Below are 15,435 nucleotides of genomic sequence, written 5' to 3'. Positions count from 1 at the left end.
ACGATCTATTTGACTGCCTCAACTCAAAAAGACCACAGGACGTGCAATACGACGAAGCCGAGCACATCACGGTGAGTGATTAAATCACACCCAAATATGTTTTTCTTTTATAGTGTACTCAAGGTTAATATTTCTTGCATTGCAGACATTGAAGGCGAATATAAAGTGGCTGGAGGATTGCTGCACATAAATAGAGAGCCTGCCGAAGGAGAGGCAGGTGTGCTTCCTTAGCAAACCAACTTGTGGTGCACTGAGGATAACGCTGCACAGCACGGTGGCCCTGATTGATCGACTCTTGAAGTCTGGCTTCCGTTATGTTCTAGTTGGAAACCTCGGCCAAGACCCTTTAGAAGTAATTCAGGTACATTTTGGCACGGTGTGTTGGTAAAGATACCTTTCTTTTTCCCTGTCCAGTGCTTCTTTGGGATAGCCAGGCATGTTGCAGGAGACGGGGGCCAACCAACTGTTCAGCAGTTTTGTTTATATACCGGATGCTGTCAGTGAACAACCTCTAAGCGAGCTTCAGTTGACGTAAGCGGGCCACAACTGCTTCTCACTCTGCAAGGTCTTTTTGACAAGGAAAAGCCCTCCACTACTCAGGTGTTTTGCAATTTGTTTCCTGTATGTGTCCTGAAGTTTCCTTTTTATCACCTTGAAAATTCAGGAAGTTGTGCACATTTCAGGTGGACACACTAGCTGTTCTGCTGGACGATGTCCTGCTGGTGCCAACAACAGACTGCGTGGAGGACTTTGGCCCTCTTTCGACCAAAGACTCCATTTTGGATTACCTCGGCGGATATGTGGCCAAGAAGTTTTCTGCTTTGGATTGCTTAGGCTGCATCGAAACGATGTTGAGTACAACACGTCAGCCATCTGCCTTGAACCAAGCGAAATCGAGGGGCGATTTGAAAGTACCTAGCAGCCGTCTTCTTGCTCTCCTGAAAATTGTTGAAGAACATGTAGAGACGTACACGGTGCAAAACATTGCATACGGTGACGTGTACGCGAGGGCATTTTGCTCGACAGCCGCACAGCGTCAGCAAGTGTAGGTTGTCTGTTGCACTTTTCAGGGACAACAGCTGAGGTTGTACACATTTTTTGAGATGTAGATTACATTTCTTCACTCGAGAAAAAACAAAGCCTCGCGGGCAACTGTGCGCAGTTCATGCCATGCAAGTGGTGGGCGGAAGCCACAGTGTTCAGCATAATGGCTGTGTATGTGAGCACGCCTTCCCATTTGTATATAGTGTTGTATATCTTGAATACATTGCACTGTAATATTTTCGTACTATTCATATTTATCTGCATATAGTGTAAATAGTGTATATTCAAATACAGTTTATTTTAGGCAGTGAGCTAAGGCAGAGTGCAGCTGTTATTGAAACGAAATACACACTGTACAGTAGAGTCACAGATTGTGTAACATTGCTCAGAACAGCTGCAATAGTTTCTAGTGCTTTTCTTCTCCAAAGTGTTGTTCTCAGTGTATTTTGTGTAAATAAATGTTTTCCAACTTTCTCCCCATTACATGCACCATATGTGAATCTCCCATTTTTAAGTACACACCTGACTACTAGGCGGCGTATCATTAGCACCAAATTTAAGATTTATTGCATGCCTTAAATCATAACCGCCCTTCCCCCCCTCCCCCCCCCCAAAAAAACAAAAACAAATGTGTGATGAGGTACCTCGGTAGTGGCAGAGGCGGCCAAGCGGCTAGCACTGGCATCAAAAGGAACTTCCAGATTAGGCTGCTGTACTTCCGTTCCCGGAAAAATCATGGGTTGTCGGCCGGTAAATAATAAGGCCCTAAACAGTAAACACAAGGAAACGTCAAGCGGCGGGTGTCCCGTGTAAACTGCGTGGAAAGAAGTGATCAATCAAATGTTGGGCACGTTTAAAGCGATCGCGAAAACCCTCGGCATCGAAAGTCCCCGCGTCAAAAATGCGATCAGCGCTCACAAACGTGTGTCCAAAACAACTGCGCATTTGGGTATAAACTCAATTGAAAGGTCTGGAATAAAACTTCTGGCTCAACCATTCAGTTCATTTGAATAATTGGGTAGTAGCGTGCGAGAGCCGAGCCGGATATAAACCGATGTGATTGCTCCTGTACTACCCAGTCGCGTTTCATTTCGTTCACCTTCCTCCCCCTATTAGCGGCCCTACCAGAATATAAAGCTCACCTACCGCATATACATAATCGCCCTTTTGCCGGGTGCCAATACAAACATGTTGTCGAGCAGATCAAGCAGTAGCTGCTCGCATCAAGAGCATGGAGCATAAGCATCGTCTTTCAACACTTGCGAGCTATAGCTCGCAAGTACCGCTTCGAGGCATCGTAAGTATGCATATAATTGGGCTATGAGACAATTATTGACACAATGCGTTATCGCGCGGTGTGAGAACACTTTTAATGCGCTGCTGTTTATAAGGTGGGCCCGCACTTCCAAGTAAACTACAGCTCTCATTCGTCGTCGACACTGGATCCCGTTTCAACTTATTTATCTGGTGGCATTGATGCGTTCAGAGACGTTTAAAAAAAGGTAACAGGAAGAACAGCACGCACATAATCGTGTCGAAACGTCAGCCGCAGTGCGCATACAAGCCCAGCAGTAGCGGCGGCTTGTGGCCCCCATACGACGGGTGGCGCCTCTAGCGACAGATTTTGTCCCTATATCAACCTTCGGGCGGAGTTTCGTGACCAGAAAAGCATTGAAGGACTCTGCTCGTACTAAAGGCTAACGTTGAACATGACATCAGTTTTCCCTCTATGCGTGCCTTTACACTCCCGTAATCTGCCATGTTCACAACTCGCCAACTAAGTTAATAAACTTCGGCTTAAGGGTGAAATTTCGCGTTCATCTTTTTTCTCTAATTATCACCAGCATATGAATTGTTTGTGACAAACTCATTCTAATAATCGCAAAATGGATGAGCGTCAAATAAATCCGTAAGTTCAGCTAGCCTACTACAAAAACGTAAGCCATGGTAAAGCAAATAAACGCACTAAAAACGTTGCTCCCTCGTGCCTGAAATTCCCGGTACACTCCACACACTGCGCTTTGCAAACTCAAAGTTTTAATTGCTTGATTATGCAAGCACGTTTTGTAACAATCTGTTCACTCAAAACCAGTTCGTAGTTCATAGGCCTTTTTTTCCATCAAATCAAATTCAGCAGTTTCTTTTCTGTCATAGTTCGCCTGATAGCAAAGGTGCTAGACTGGCGATGCGAAACTCGCATATGCGATTCCAACCCTCGCTGTTGCATTTCACTGCAAGTTAAATAGTAGAGAGTGAAGGACTGTAGCCTTTCGCTGCAACTTAACTAACCTGAGGTGGTTGAAATTAGCCGGAGCCTTTCAATGTGGTGTCTTGGTAACATGGGTCTCTTTTGGACGTTCAACCTAACAAACGAACCTAACTATGCAATCAACGCTCACTTATTCAAATCGAAAATCGCACCGCTAGTAAATTGCAAGGGAGCTTCGAAAAAATACATAATAGACCGTGTCTAAAATATAAGCTCGTTAAGAACGTCTCGTTATATTGGATGGCGCATAGCGTCTGTTTATCAGAACAGCTAGACGTCGACCTGTACCAATTGCTGAGAACACAACTTCGTGGCATTTCTACACTTGCTTTTTCTCTACATCGTTTCCCTGTGGCACATGTGTGCCAATCAATAATGAACCCGAATAGCATGATCTTTTCCCATACTCGTGGTAATATTGACTGTGCACTTGTATTATTGTGAATTTTAGCAATTTTACCCTACAAAGAAATAAATGTATGCTATGCTATTTCTAGTGCCATTAGGACTAGTATTTTACTATATAATCGTCTTGTATTGTTCTAAATATATTTTCATCTCGAATTTGAAGTTTTTTCTAGCTTTCACGTGGCATATTCGCGCTATTCTTGCGTTTTGTCAGGACCTCTGAGCACGGAATTCCGCACCGCTATCAGCAGCTCTCGCATGCAAGCACTGGTGAACGGATTGCTAGTGATTCAAGAAGTGGAGACCGCGGATGCAGGCGGTTATATGTGCGAGGCCTCGAATGGCGTTGGTCTACCCCTGTACACTGTCGTGCAGGTTAACGTCCATGGTAAGCAATTCAGTATTATAAAAAATGACAAATAGCGCTAAAAAGTGCGTTGTAATTAGGCATGCGATTTCTAATATTAGGATAAACCATGCTTGTGTCTCAACAGTAAATAAACAACTTGTATGACTTAAAACTAATGTGCCGAAGAATCAGTGTATTTTGATCAGGACAGCTAACGAACCTAAAAAGCACTGTATTTTGATCAGGAGGTGTAGCTGTAGCCGAAGTTGTGCAAACCGCCGTGAGTAATTTTCATCTTAAGAAGATGTCATCACTAAAAAAGGAACAGATATGTAACCTAAGATTTCGATAATGATATGAGTCTTAGAACGGTTTCACTTCACTGCTCGACAAACACAAGATTCAGTGATAGCTGGGCCTTTTTTATGAAAGGTCTGCACTGAAAAACAATCCACGAGAATAACACGGTTTCAGCTCTCACTAAAGCCTTCGTTGTTTGTTTTAGAATACTTAGCTTATTTCTTTTGCACGCAGGAATAACATTATTTTTTTACCGTTCTTTTTTCATTTCAGCCCCCGCCAAAGTAAGGCAGCGTTTTATGTCCCACATGGCTGGGAGAGGGCAAGTGGTGAAGCTACGCTGTGAAGCTACGGGAGATGAACCTATCAGCTTTTTTTGGTCGAAAGACAGCAAACCAATCAAGGCATTCTATAATCCTAGGTAAGGACAATATTATGTAACCAAATACTGGAGCTTACTTCATCTGTTATTTTAGAACAGTTTGAGCTTTCTGTTTTTCCTGTTACCGCTCTACAATATGCCATTCAGTTACATTAAGCTCAGCGACATACTGTTTTGTACCTTCGTTATTGTGAAATAAAACGCGAAATTGAGACTTGTTAGTGAAATTCGTTTGGCATTGTATACGGGAGCGAACACGCATGCGAGACCTTAGCATTGCCTTTTTGGTTTCGATGAATGACTACGGTTGGAAATAATTTTCAAAAAAAGATTTTAGGATTGATTTACAAAAAAGAAAATGCTCGGAAATTTCTGAAACTAGAAAAAATCAACGTGCACACAATTATTAGTTTTTTTAGAGAACATGATGACAAATGGATGCAGTAAAGTTATTTTGTGGCAGTCAGTGCATCTTTTGATTAGGCACGATTTGAACAAGTCAAGTTTCATGGTTTGGCACGCTACGAAGCTCAAGCAGCATGACGGTCCCATCGGGTTCGTCGTCGCGTGCAGGCCACCCGTAGCTATAAATCAAGCCCATTCAGGACGTTTCGAACACTTCAGCTGCTCGTTAATGGCTTTCTTAAAGTGTGGGTCTCGAAGTGCTGTAAAAGGTCAGAAGCAGGCGCGGTCATCTTTCGAGAGGCGACGTCATAGTGCTCTCACCCTCGGACTTCGTCCACCTTCGACCATCGTCGCTCTTACACTGGACGCACAGGTGTACGATGGCGTGCCTACTCGGGTGCAGGTACATCATCAAAGACCACTCCCGCGAGGAGTCACCCTGGTCCGAGCTGATGATACTGCTCGCCGAGAAGAACGACACAGGCACCGTCAAATGCGAGGTTTCCAATGCCTACGGACACGACGAGCAGGTGACACACCTCTCCATACAAGGTAGGCCTCATCATAATATCGTTTCTTTGCCAGATGCATAGTTTCTATTTTGTGCCTTAATGCTTTAAGCGTAATAAATTTAAGAAATCGCACTTCGAAGAACAGAGGTGGCCTTCAGTTCAACCAGTTTTGTCGTGTTTCCATGATAAAGAAGAGTGTCAGATTTCGCACTTTTAAACAACATATATTTCCTTCAAGCTTTGTTCTTGGAAATCGCCACATTTCACCCGGTTGTTTTTCGTTTAAATGTCTTATACATAGCCAATTACTGAACGCTGTTGTGTTTATCTAATCAGAACTTTCATGGAAGCCCGTCTGCTCAGGATCAAACATTATAACAAAGGACCAGCACATGCTAAAAAAAGTTTGTAAAAGAAATAGGCTTCGGCTTGTTCACATCTTTTCACGAACAAGCCTTTTAGAAAAAATACAAAACATATTTTCTCATTGTTTTATTTGGCAAGCAAATGAATCTGCTGGCATTTCATTTTGTCATAATTGTGTTTACACACTACAATGCCCAGTTGAATCACTCCCCATCTTTGAATATTGTCATGGTCTTTTCTCCGTGAAGTTCTTGCCGCGGCAAATGGAGGTGAAAACTATGTTGAATAATTGACACGTCAGAGATATTTCACGAAGAATGAAGTAGCTCTTTCTCAGTTACCGGCTCGAATTGCAAGTGATTGACGTTAGGCTGCAGTACCCATAAGCGGATGCCGGTCACTCTATCTGTCATTGATATTGGCCACACATATATCTGCCGTATCGTACTTATGCAAAATTTCACAGAGCGATGTATTTTTGTTGTTATCAATTTTCTAGTCATTGTTTATGCACGCTGTACATTGGTTATAACCATAATGGTGTACAAGAAGCATGTTCAAATAAAGTCGTATTTCCAACGTTTATCTTATATTTGATGGTCAAATAGAAGAGTCGTTTTCATCCAAGAGAGTTATTACGCACGCACCACGCATTATTATTGCAATGCTACATCTTGTATTGCGAAGCATGTATAGGAGACGCGTGTGTTTGTGAAGACTAAAAGTTATTTTCTGTGTATTTGCAAGAAGAGGAAGTTATTTTCCCTGTATTCACAAGCACCTGTGGTGGAACACCCACTTGCCACGCAAACGAACCGAGTTCGATCCCCACAAAGACCCAGAATTTATTTTATTTGCTTCTTTCTCAATTTTTCGGACACGCGCAACATGTTTCGCTCACAACCAACGAAGCCGACGCCGACGCCGGATTTTCTGCAAAACGAGTTCTTTAACAATATCACATTAAAACTGGATCCGGAAAAAAAAAAGGTTGGCAGTGAACGTGAACTCAGGCATGCCGCGCACGCAGTGTAGATTTCTTTACGCGTAAAGTGTTTGCTGGGCGCATATATTCTCATAGTTGCGTGCAATGTGTTTAACAGACTGGGTATCGATTGGTCTTTGCTTAGCCCTACCGCTCTTCATCTCCTTTCGGGCCCGCCTTTTCTATCGCGATTCTCGTGTTCCCTGGGTTCCCGCTGCGTTCTGCTTCTTTACTTTCCTTCCCTCTATGACAGAGGTTCTTTCATTTGGCACGTGGATAAATGGCGCACGTTGTCAGTTGAGCGATGCCTCAAAAATCTAAGTCGGCGGAGGATCGTCTTACTGAGGCCGGAAATACATATACATGTTTGTTGCGAAGCGTTTTCGAAAGGAAAGCGACACTTGTGGCACTTTTTGAGGGGAATAGCGGCAATGAAAGACTTTCATGCTGCATTACTTGTTTTGTATATTTGCCTATTGGTCTGGCTGTTGCGGATTGTCATGAATTTTTTATATTACCTTGAACCGAATTCGATTCTTCTGCAGTGTGCACCCAAATTACTACTGACTGTAACAAACATTAAACTTCAGCACCGGTAGCACAAAAGATAGCTGTTGCTAAACTTGCTCACAGTTAATTTCACTTCTATATGTTCTTATCGCGCAATATTTAAGAAAAACGAAAACACTCTTATAAGTATGCCAGTGAATAAAATGGTGCAGGTGTAAGTACCAGAGTACTGTGTTTTTACCTGCGTAGCAACACAAGTAGATTTCAGCTACATCAGTGCAGTTATGAATGTACTGGAACTTCTTGTCAACAGTTTGAATACATTATTTAAGAGCAAGACAATCACACAGCTCAACTTCACCTTGAATTTCGTAAATTCAAGAACATGAAGTGCAGTTTAATGCAGGTGCTGTAAAGGCCGCTTCTAAACCAAATGTCCGTAAGTCGTTTTCAGTGTTCCGGTTAGTTTCTTGTAAACTTCACGCCTCTAGTCAAAAGTTCGCGGTCTGCCTTTGTCCCTGCATCCGTGATGAATGAGGGGTGTCCGCCACAGACGTAGAGATGCGGCACATCTGGCGCTGCGCACTCTTCAAATGTAGTTGACCCATTGTTGAAAGGATGGATGGTGTATACGAACCAGTCAGGCCAGGTGTCAAGAGAGTGGGTTCCTGTTCGCATGAGTAACTGACAGATTTTTGGGGACGGAGTAAATAATATATGAAAGTATGAGGCTAATAATAAGAGCGTGCATGTACCACCGAAGGGAAAGTATTGAGCAATAAGCGGAGGCCTAACAGTTGATATCAAGTTATAACATCCGCATTAAACTGTCATACATCAGTGCCGGTAGCGGTGCTGACGAGAAATAGTGAACGAAGCCGGCAGAAGCACAAGAAGTGCATTGTCAAACTCTGGCATCCAAGATATATCTCTTCGAGCGTTCGAAGACAACATGCTAGGCTTTTTTCTGTGTGCACTTGACTACTCACGCACTCTCCGGAGAAGCTTACAAGTTACGCGGGGTAACACGAGGAAGGCGAAGTGGCTTCCGGTCTCAAAAAGCGGAAAGCAATATTACATCAGAAAACCCCTGCACGTTTTAGAAGTCAGCACGATTTAGTAGTCACTAGACCGCTTTAATGAAACATTTTTAGATATACTGTCTCGTGACCTCATTCAGGGTGCATTATCGTACTATTTGCTCATTTTGTTGAGAAATAAAATTTAACTATTATGCACAAAAGAAAAACAACTTTCAGCTCATGCGAATGACTCCTATCTGTGAACCAAGCCGCCATGCTTGTGTTTTCCTCCAAGACAGGCCCGATGAACCTCCCAGACCGGAAGCGCTGAACGTGCTCAGCCGATCTGTGACCATTCTGTGGAAAAGCCCGAACGATGGGAACTCGCCCATCCCTAAGTACATCGTGCAGTACAAGAGGAACATCGGTATGTTTTCTAGTTCTGCATGTTATTATTATTAATATTAATATTATTATTATTAATGTTAATTACTTCAAGTATTGTGACAGGGTTATGTGCATGCATAAGTGGGGAACAATTCTTGGGAACCTCAATTTATTTGGGCATTTTTTAAATGTCGGACTCGGTATACTGACCCGACGCATTTTTGCTGTAACGCTGCTCATTGGTCGGTTAAAAACGACATACACGCCCTTTTGATAACGATAATCTTGAATGTATAAGTAAGCAAAAGAAAACCTCATCAGCCAGAACATATACAACAATGAAGTGTGGAAGATTTCAGGCACCGAGAAAGACCGTCTCTTGCTCCTTGCACTTCGATGTGAACGTTGGAGCAAATGACAAAGAGAAAGAAGCGCAGTGTTTCTTTTTTTATCGCACCGAAAGCTGTGTTGCTGTTGAAAATAAGCTTCGGGAAATTGGCAACTAAATGGACTCTACTTGTGTAAGAACAATGTGATCAACGTTTCTGTAGTTGTAGTTTTATTTGCGGTTGTTCATTTACTTGCCGGCCATTTCTAGTGATAGGAGAACAGTATGAGCAAGTCAGCTACAGTAAATGGCTAAGAGAAGAATTACTAAAACAGGAACCAATCGAACACTGGGCGTGTCCTTGTGCTCGTCTTTCCATGTCCCTTTATTTTCGATTTTAACAATGAACCTACAGAAGAATACCACTTTAGGTATTTCTTGAACGATTTTTCAGGTGTTAGAAAATCTGTGATTCATCAGTACACGTACATACACAATTGTTGTTATTGTAATGGCAATTATACGAAAACTCTCGGTGGTTTGAGGTTTGATATGTCGTCACCGTCATGTCCCGTAAGGAGTATACGTTATTTACACAAATTGAATAAACAAAATGAACGGTATATATATATATATATATATATGTGTGTGTGTTATCCCTCACTCCGCAGTGCGCCCCGCGTTGCACAATTTTGCTACCCGCCATGCGTCCACCAGCATAATATGGCCGAGCTATCTTAAAACATCATTTGCCGCTCGCTATCAGGGCACAGATACGAATATTTTTTATGGCATTGTTTATGACCCTCAATATGGCTCAAAGTGTGCCTTTAAAGCAACATTCCTAGATTTTCTTTTCTTTTTTTCAGACGCACACGAAACAGTGGTCAATTTCAGCACCAACTCGCTACGTGGCACGCCGAGCACCCGATGCGTCGGATGCCACCATGAGGCAGTAAAAGTATATGGCTCACTTCCAGTGTCACAGCTAAAAAAAGCAATAGGAGCGCTTGCTCGTCTGTTGTCGATCCTTAAAACAAGGTTTCCAAACACGACGTAACAACTGTGACAACTGCTCCCACATGTCCTGTGTAGGGTTATTTTTGTGCGTGCTTTGTGCATGAGCGGTGCTCTGCAAGTTCCTAGCTGCTTGTTGAAACTTTTGTGACATTAAAATGTGTTACTATCGCAGTAATTTCTTTCCTCTTACGGTTTAGCTGTTACTTTATTCACATGAATTTTCTGGGCGCTATGTTTTAAGAGGTAAGAATTTTACGTGAAGTTAAATAAAGCCATTCAATATTTGTTTTTGTTTAAGTCTACACCTGAAAGAACACAATGGTTTACTAATATTTCATCAATATCGTTCTTCTGACCTATCGCCACCGTCTTAGAAGCATTCAAAAGTTCTGAAAGCGGTATTAATTGAGAGTTCTCGCATTCACTATTTGTCACCATTGATCGCTGCATAGTCATGGGAGAAGCAACTCAGCAAAATGGTGGCCGAGGCTGACCAAAGCCAGGTTACTGTGCAAGACCTGCACCCACTCACCGAATACAACTTCAGAGTGCTCGCTGAGAACGTCATTGGTATCGGGCCACCTAGTGAGGCGTTGACGGTCATCAGCGATGGAGAAGGTGAATGCCGGAGCAGATTGCATTCGCTGCGAATGATGCAGAAAAAATAAGTTATTATTTACGGTTGCTCGGAGGAGCCTCTTCGTGACGTCCAGCGCAAATTTACCAATAACCCGTTGATCGTAACTATATCACTAAGGCATATGAATGCGCTACATTATTTAATTTTTTTTTTGCATCAAGCAGGCCTGTTACATGGTGGTAGTTGAAATCATTATATTGAAGGCGAATTTTTGTGTGCACTAAGACATGACCACAGTTTTCAATGCTGTACTGCAATTAGAACAGTGTGTGGCAGTTCTGCAATCAACATCAAAACATTGAACGAAATAGAAAGAGTCATTGCTGACAACAAATGAGAAATATGGAGCATCGCAGAACCAGATAGTTTTGTAGACAAAGAGTGGAAAACACTCAGGTGGTAATAGAATTTGAAGGTACTCCGGATGATTATTAAAATGAATAACTCAATGTGATCATCGCATGTACATGCTGCTATTCTAGAGCGAGAAAACACTAAAAAAATGTTTCTTCTTGGGACATTTCACAGTACCTGCAACTCCTCCTCAGAGCGTGAAGGTGACAGCAGTCAGCTCAAGAAAAGTAGAAGTGTCATGGAAGGTGAGGCGCTTCAATTGGTAACTGCAACGCTTGATCAGTGATAATAATCTAGCGCACAGGCCAGCTACATCCAATTGAAGATTAATGCTCTTACGTTTCACTTTGCAAGTATCTTGTACTCAATATATTTGAAACCGAAAATACCGAATGTGTTACCGAAAGCATTTCTATAATTATGGGCAAACTCATTTTGAAAATGATCAGCTGTCTTTGATGTGTCTGCCTACTTTGCTGTCATTTCAGTGTCACTTGTATTCACTTTTTTGTGACTTTCTCAAAAATATATAACAGCTGTGTGCTACGCACTTTATGTTCTTTAAACTACGATGTGAGTAGAGTTAACCACAAAGCAATATTATATATGGCAACAGCATTGTATACCGAGAAGTGTAAAATTTCCAATTCCTGCATTCATGACTCTAAATTGTGCACTTCGCACTCTTCTTTTCAATCTGCGCAACACGATGCCACAGCCACCACCAGTACACCTTCAGTACGGCGAAATCCAGGGTTATTATGTTGGATATCGGGTACACGGCTCCACCGAGCCATACGTCTTCAAGACCGTCACGGGATCTTCATCTTCGCCGGGCAACCCCTTCACGCAATGTGTCGTGAAAAACTTACAGCGGGCCACTGCCTACGCCGTAGTAGTGCAAGCGTACAACGACAAAGGAGCAGGACCGCTCTCCGACGAGATCATGGTGCAGACGCACGAGCAAGGTCAGTGCGTCGTTTTTAAGGAGATTAACCGTGATAAACAGCCCGGCGAAACCGCAGGGGCGAAGCAATGAAGAATACAGCGATAAACAGTAACGCTATATGAAGTAAGGCTAGCCACTAACTCTTTTGTATTCCGTTTATGTAACTCTGCAAAACACAATTTGCGCACAGTCACTTTACATTCAGAACACAACACTTCAGGAGTAACATGCGCCATCTGCTGATGCCTACCAAAGTAGCTCGCGTTCCAGCGATGGCGACCGCGCACTTTTAATAAAATTTCACAGCTGCCGCTCGAGCAATGCATTTTCACCATGGCCACACCACTTCTTTTTAATGGTTGCTCAAGAGGGGTGAAGTGTTTATTATCTGCTTCGGTACTCATCAATATCAGGGCTCACTCGCGCACTCATTTAGCGTATGCACCCGCCGTGAGATGGAGGTAGGTCTGGTTCTTTGATCTCTGCTTCAGCCACTTTCGTAGCTTTGTCGCCCCCGTTCGCTTTACTTAAGAGCAGAACATACGATGCACGGGGAATATTATTGATCTGCTTTTGATGCGGGTCAGCAACGGCGACGACAAAAACTTGTTGATACTGCCCTTATACCTCCTATTGCAAGAAAAAAAAAAACTATGCACTCAGTGCTCTGTAACGACTTATATCGAATTACAGGGCGTTTCAAGAAATGGGTCCAACTTTCTTAGAAAATTAAAGAAAGAAGGTAGTCACATGCTGTTCGTGCCGATACCTCTATTGACGCATAGGACATCTGAAGATGGGTAGGAACATTATTACGGCAGCAATTATAAAATTAAAAAATAATTTTCCAACAAAAGAAAATAGGCTGTCGAATAAAACGGGTGAGTTTAAGGTCTTGCTAAAAGTAGTTCATAGCCAATTTATAATGTCTGAAAGGCAGCCACTCTTAATCACCCCGGAGCCATGAAATCTTCCCAAATCAGCTGGCGAAACAGCAACCGGTGCACTAAACAGCGCATCTTCCATTCACTTTAAGAACATTCTCGATGTCAGCACTATTTCTGTCGGATTGGGGGGGGGGGGGATATGAGCTAGCGTCGATAAGCAGCCATGTGGCAAAAACGCTTTGCCACTAAACAAAGTATCTAGATTAATGGTCGATAAGGGTGAGAAAACAGTGTCATCATTGAAGGCGTTTTTGAAGTAAATGGTAGATGGGCTGTTTCGTACGTCTGTTTTGATTTTCGCTGCTAAATTAGCGAGACTTCATTGATTCGCTGCGTATACCAGTGACCGTATTTCAGAAATTTTTAAGTGGTTATGGACTGAGTGCAGGAAGAACATATTTGACTCTTTCGACTCGGCAACTTACTTCCACTGATTAAAAAGTTTGTTTTTATTTTTTGAATTTCTATTGTAATTAGCTTTTGTGCGCATCTTAAGACGCTTTATGCTACAGCAAAGGTATCGCCGCAGGTAGCATGCGAATGCCTCCTTTCTTTATACCTTTTTAACATTACTGGATATTTTTTTTAGACATGAGCGACAGCTGTAGGCTTACCTCGAAATGTACCTTGCATATTGTCCCGATACCCTTGACGCACAATATTTTCGAAGGATTTTGATTCTACATCCTTGTAAATGGTCCTCCTAAAGGGTTTCATTCGTGGTATGGGGGCAAATACCTGCAGCACTTCAAGAAAGTGGGCAGGACGTATTTTTATGGTCGATATATTATTTTGTGTATTGGATGAAATAGATGCCTTATTATATAATTGTGCCTAATTATGCTTGCGAATGCGCATATTCTATGAATGTATATTTATACCAATTTTGTCACACTCGCCAAAAATTATAAATATTGAAAATGTGGCAGTTTTTTAAATATAATGAAATATTTTGCTGAAAAATAAAGCTTGACATGACTAGTTAAATAAGAGTAAAGGCAGACACAAACAAACTCTATTGCTGGTTATATATATTTTAACTTTTCTTTGTACAATGATCAATCTATGCTATAAAGTACACAAATTGAGCTTTTTGTGTACTGTAGGGTTGTTGTAGCATTATAGCATTTATATAACGAACTTTCTGTATATTCTCTTTCTGATTACTCGCGCGGTGTCACAATAAAAGCCCCTGATGTCTTCAAGAGTTACGGCAGTGCTCTCACAATGCTTACAATATCTGGGAGCGCGTTTGCGCGTCCCTCATCAATTAAGTGGCAGCAAACATGATTGTTTTATACAGATCCACCACCACCGCCTCTGGTGACCGTGACGTCTAGAACGAAAGATTCAATTGAACTTTCTTGGACGCCACAAGACGAAGGAAAAGAAGTCGTTGAAGGTTAGTCTGGCTAAGTCACTTGATAACCTTTGCGCGCAGTGCATTACCTTAAAAATATTCGCTTTCCTGCTCGCAGCAAGTATACTTATTGATGTTCAAAGAGGGCCAACTCGGTGTTGGAATAAAGTGTTATATATTTTTGTGGCCCAGTTTTTGGCTTACGCCATCATGTTGTGAATTGTTTAAATCAAGAGCATTCTAGAGGTCGGCGCTCTCGGCATCATCTAATGTGTCATATACACGCTGGCAATTCTCTACATAGCAATGTCAATGTATTGTTAAATATTGCAAAGGGATGGGTGACGGAAATAAGTGTGTGGAAGAGAAAAGTGCATGGTGCGAAAGTAACGCATGACATATCAACATATAGGAGGCTGCAGGTAAACTATATATAGCGTGTTCTGTTATAGCACAGCACAGGAAGATAGAAAAGCGAGGGTGAAAAAGAAGGATTTGTAGATAGATTGGAGGGTTGGGTAGAATCAGCCTAGCGAAGTTTAGTACAGTAGAGAAGGCTTAAAGTGGGAAGTGAGGAAGAGTAAAAGTAATTTGTAGATAAGGAGGGAAATGCGCAGTGGTGAGAATAGGGCGTAGCATGGGCATGTGTATAGTACGATACAGCATTGGCTGGAAATGGGACGTCAGAAAGCATACAAGTGATGCAATGGCAAAGAGTAGAGAAAGGAGGAGCGGGAGGGTAAACATGTTATATCACTGTATCGCGTAATCGATCAAGGGGCGCGAACAAAAAGTGAGGGTAAGGGCAACGAAGATGGCGAGGGTTTGTCGTATGCGTGAATGGAGTTACCATAGCATGGATATGTACAAAAAGAACTAATGCGGAGGGGAAGAGTTG

General features: G+C 42.3%; 1 pseudogene; it reads left to right on the top strand.

The window, feature by feature from the left end:
* The window catches only part of LOC142792913 (cell adhesion molecule Dscam1-like), a 150,554-nt pseudogene that overhangs the window by 114,822 nt on the left and 20,297 nt on the right, over nt 1–15,435 (top strand).

Source organism: Rhipicephalus microplus, chromosome 2 (assembly GCF_043290135.1).
Source record: "Rhipicephalus microplus isolate Deutch F79 chromosome 2, USDA_Rmic, whole genome shotgun sequence".
Lineage (NCBI taxonomy): Eukaryota > Metazoa > Arthropoda > Arachnida > Ixodida > Ixodidae > Rhipicephalus > Rhipicephalus microplus.
The sequence above is the reverse complement of the archived record's forward strand: the minus strand, read 5'-3'. Positions and strand labels throughout refer to the sequence as shown.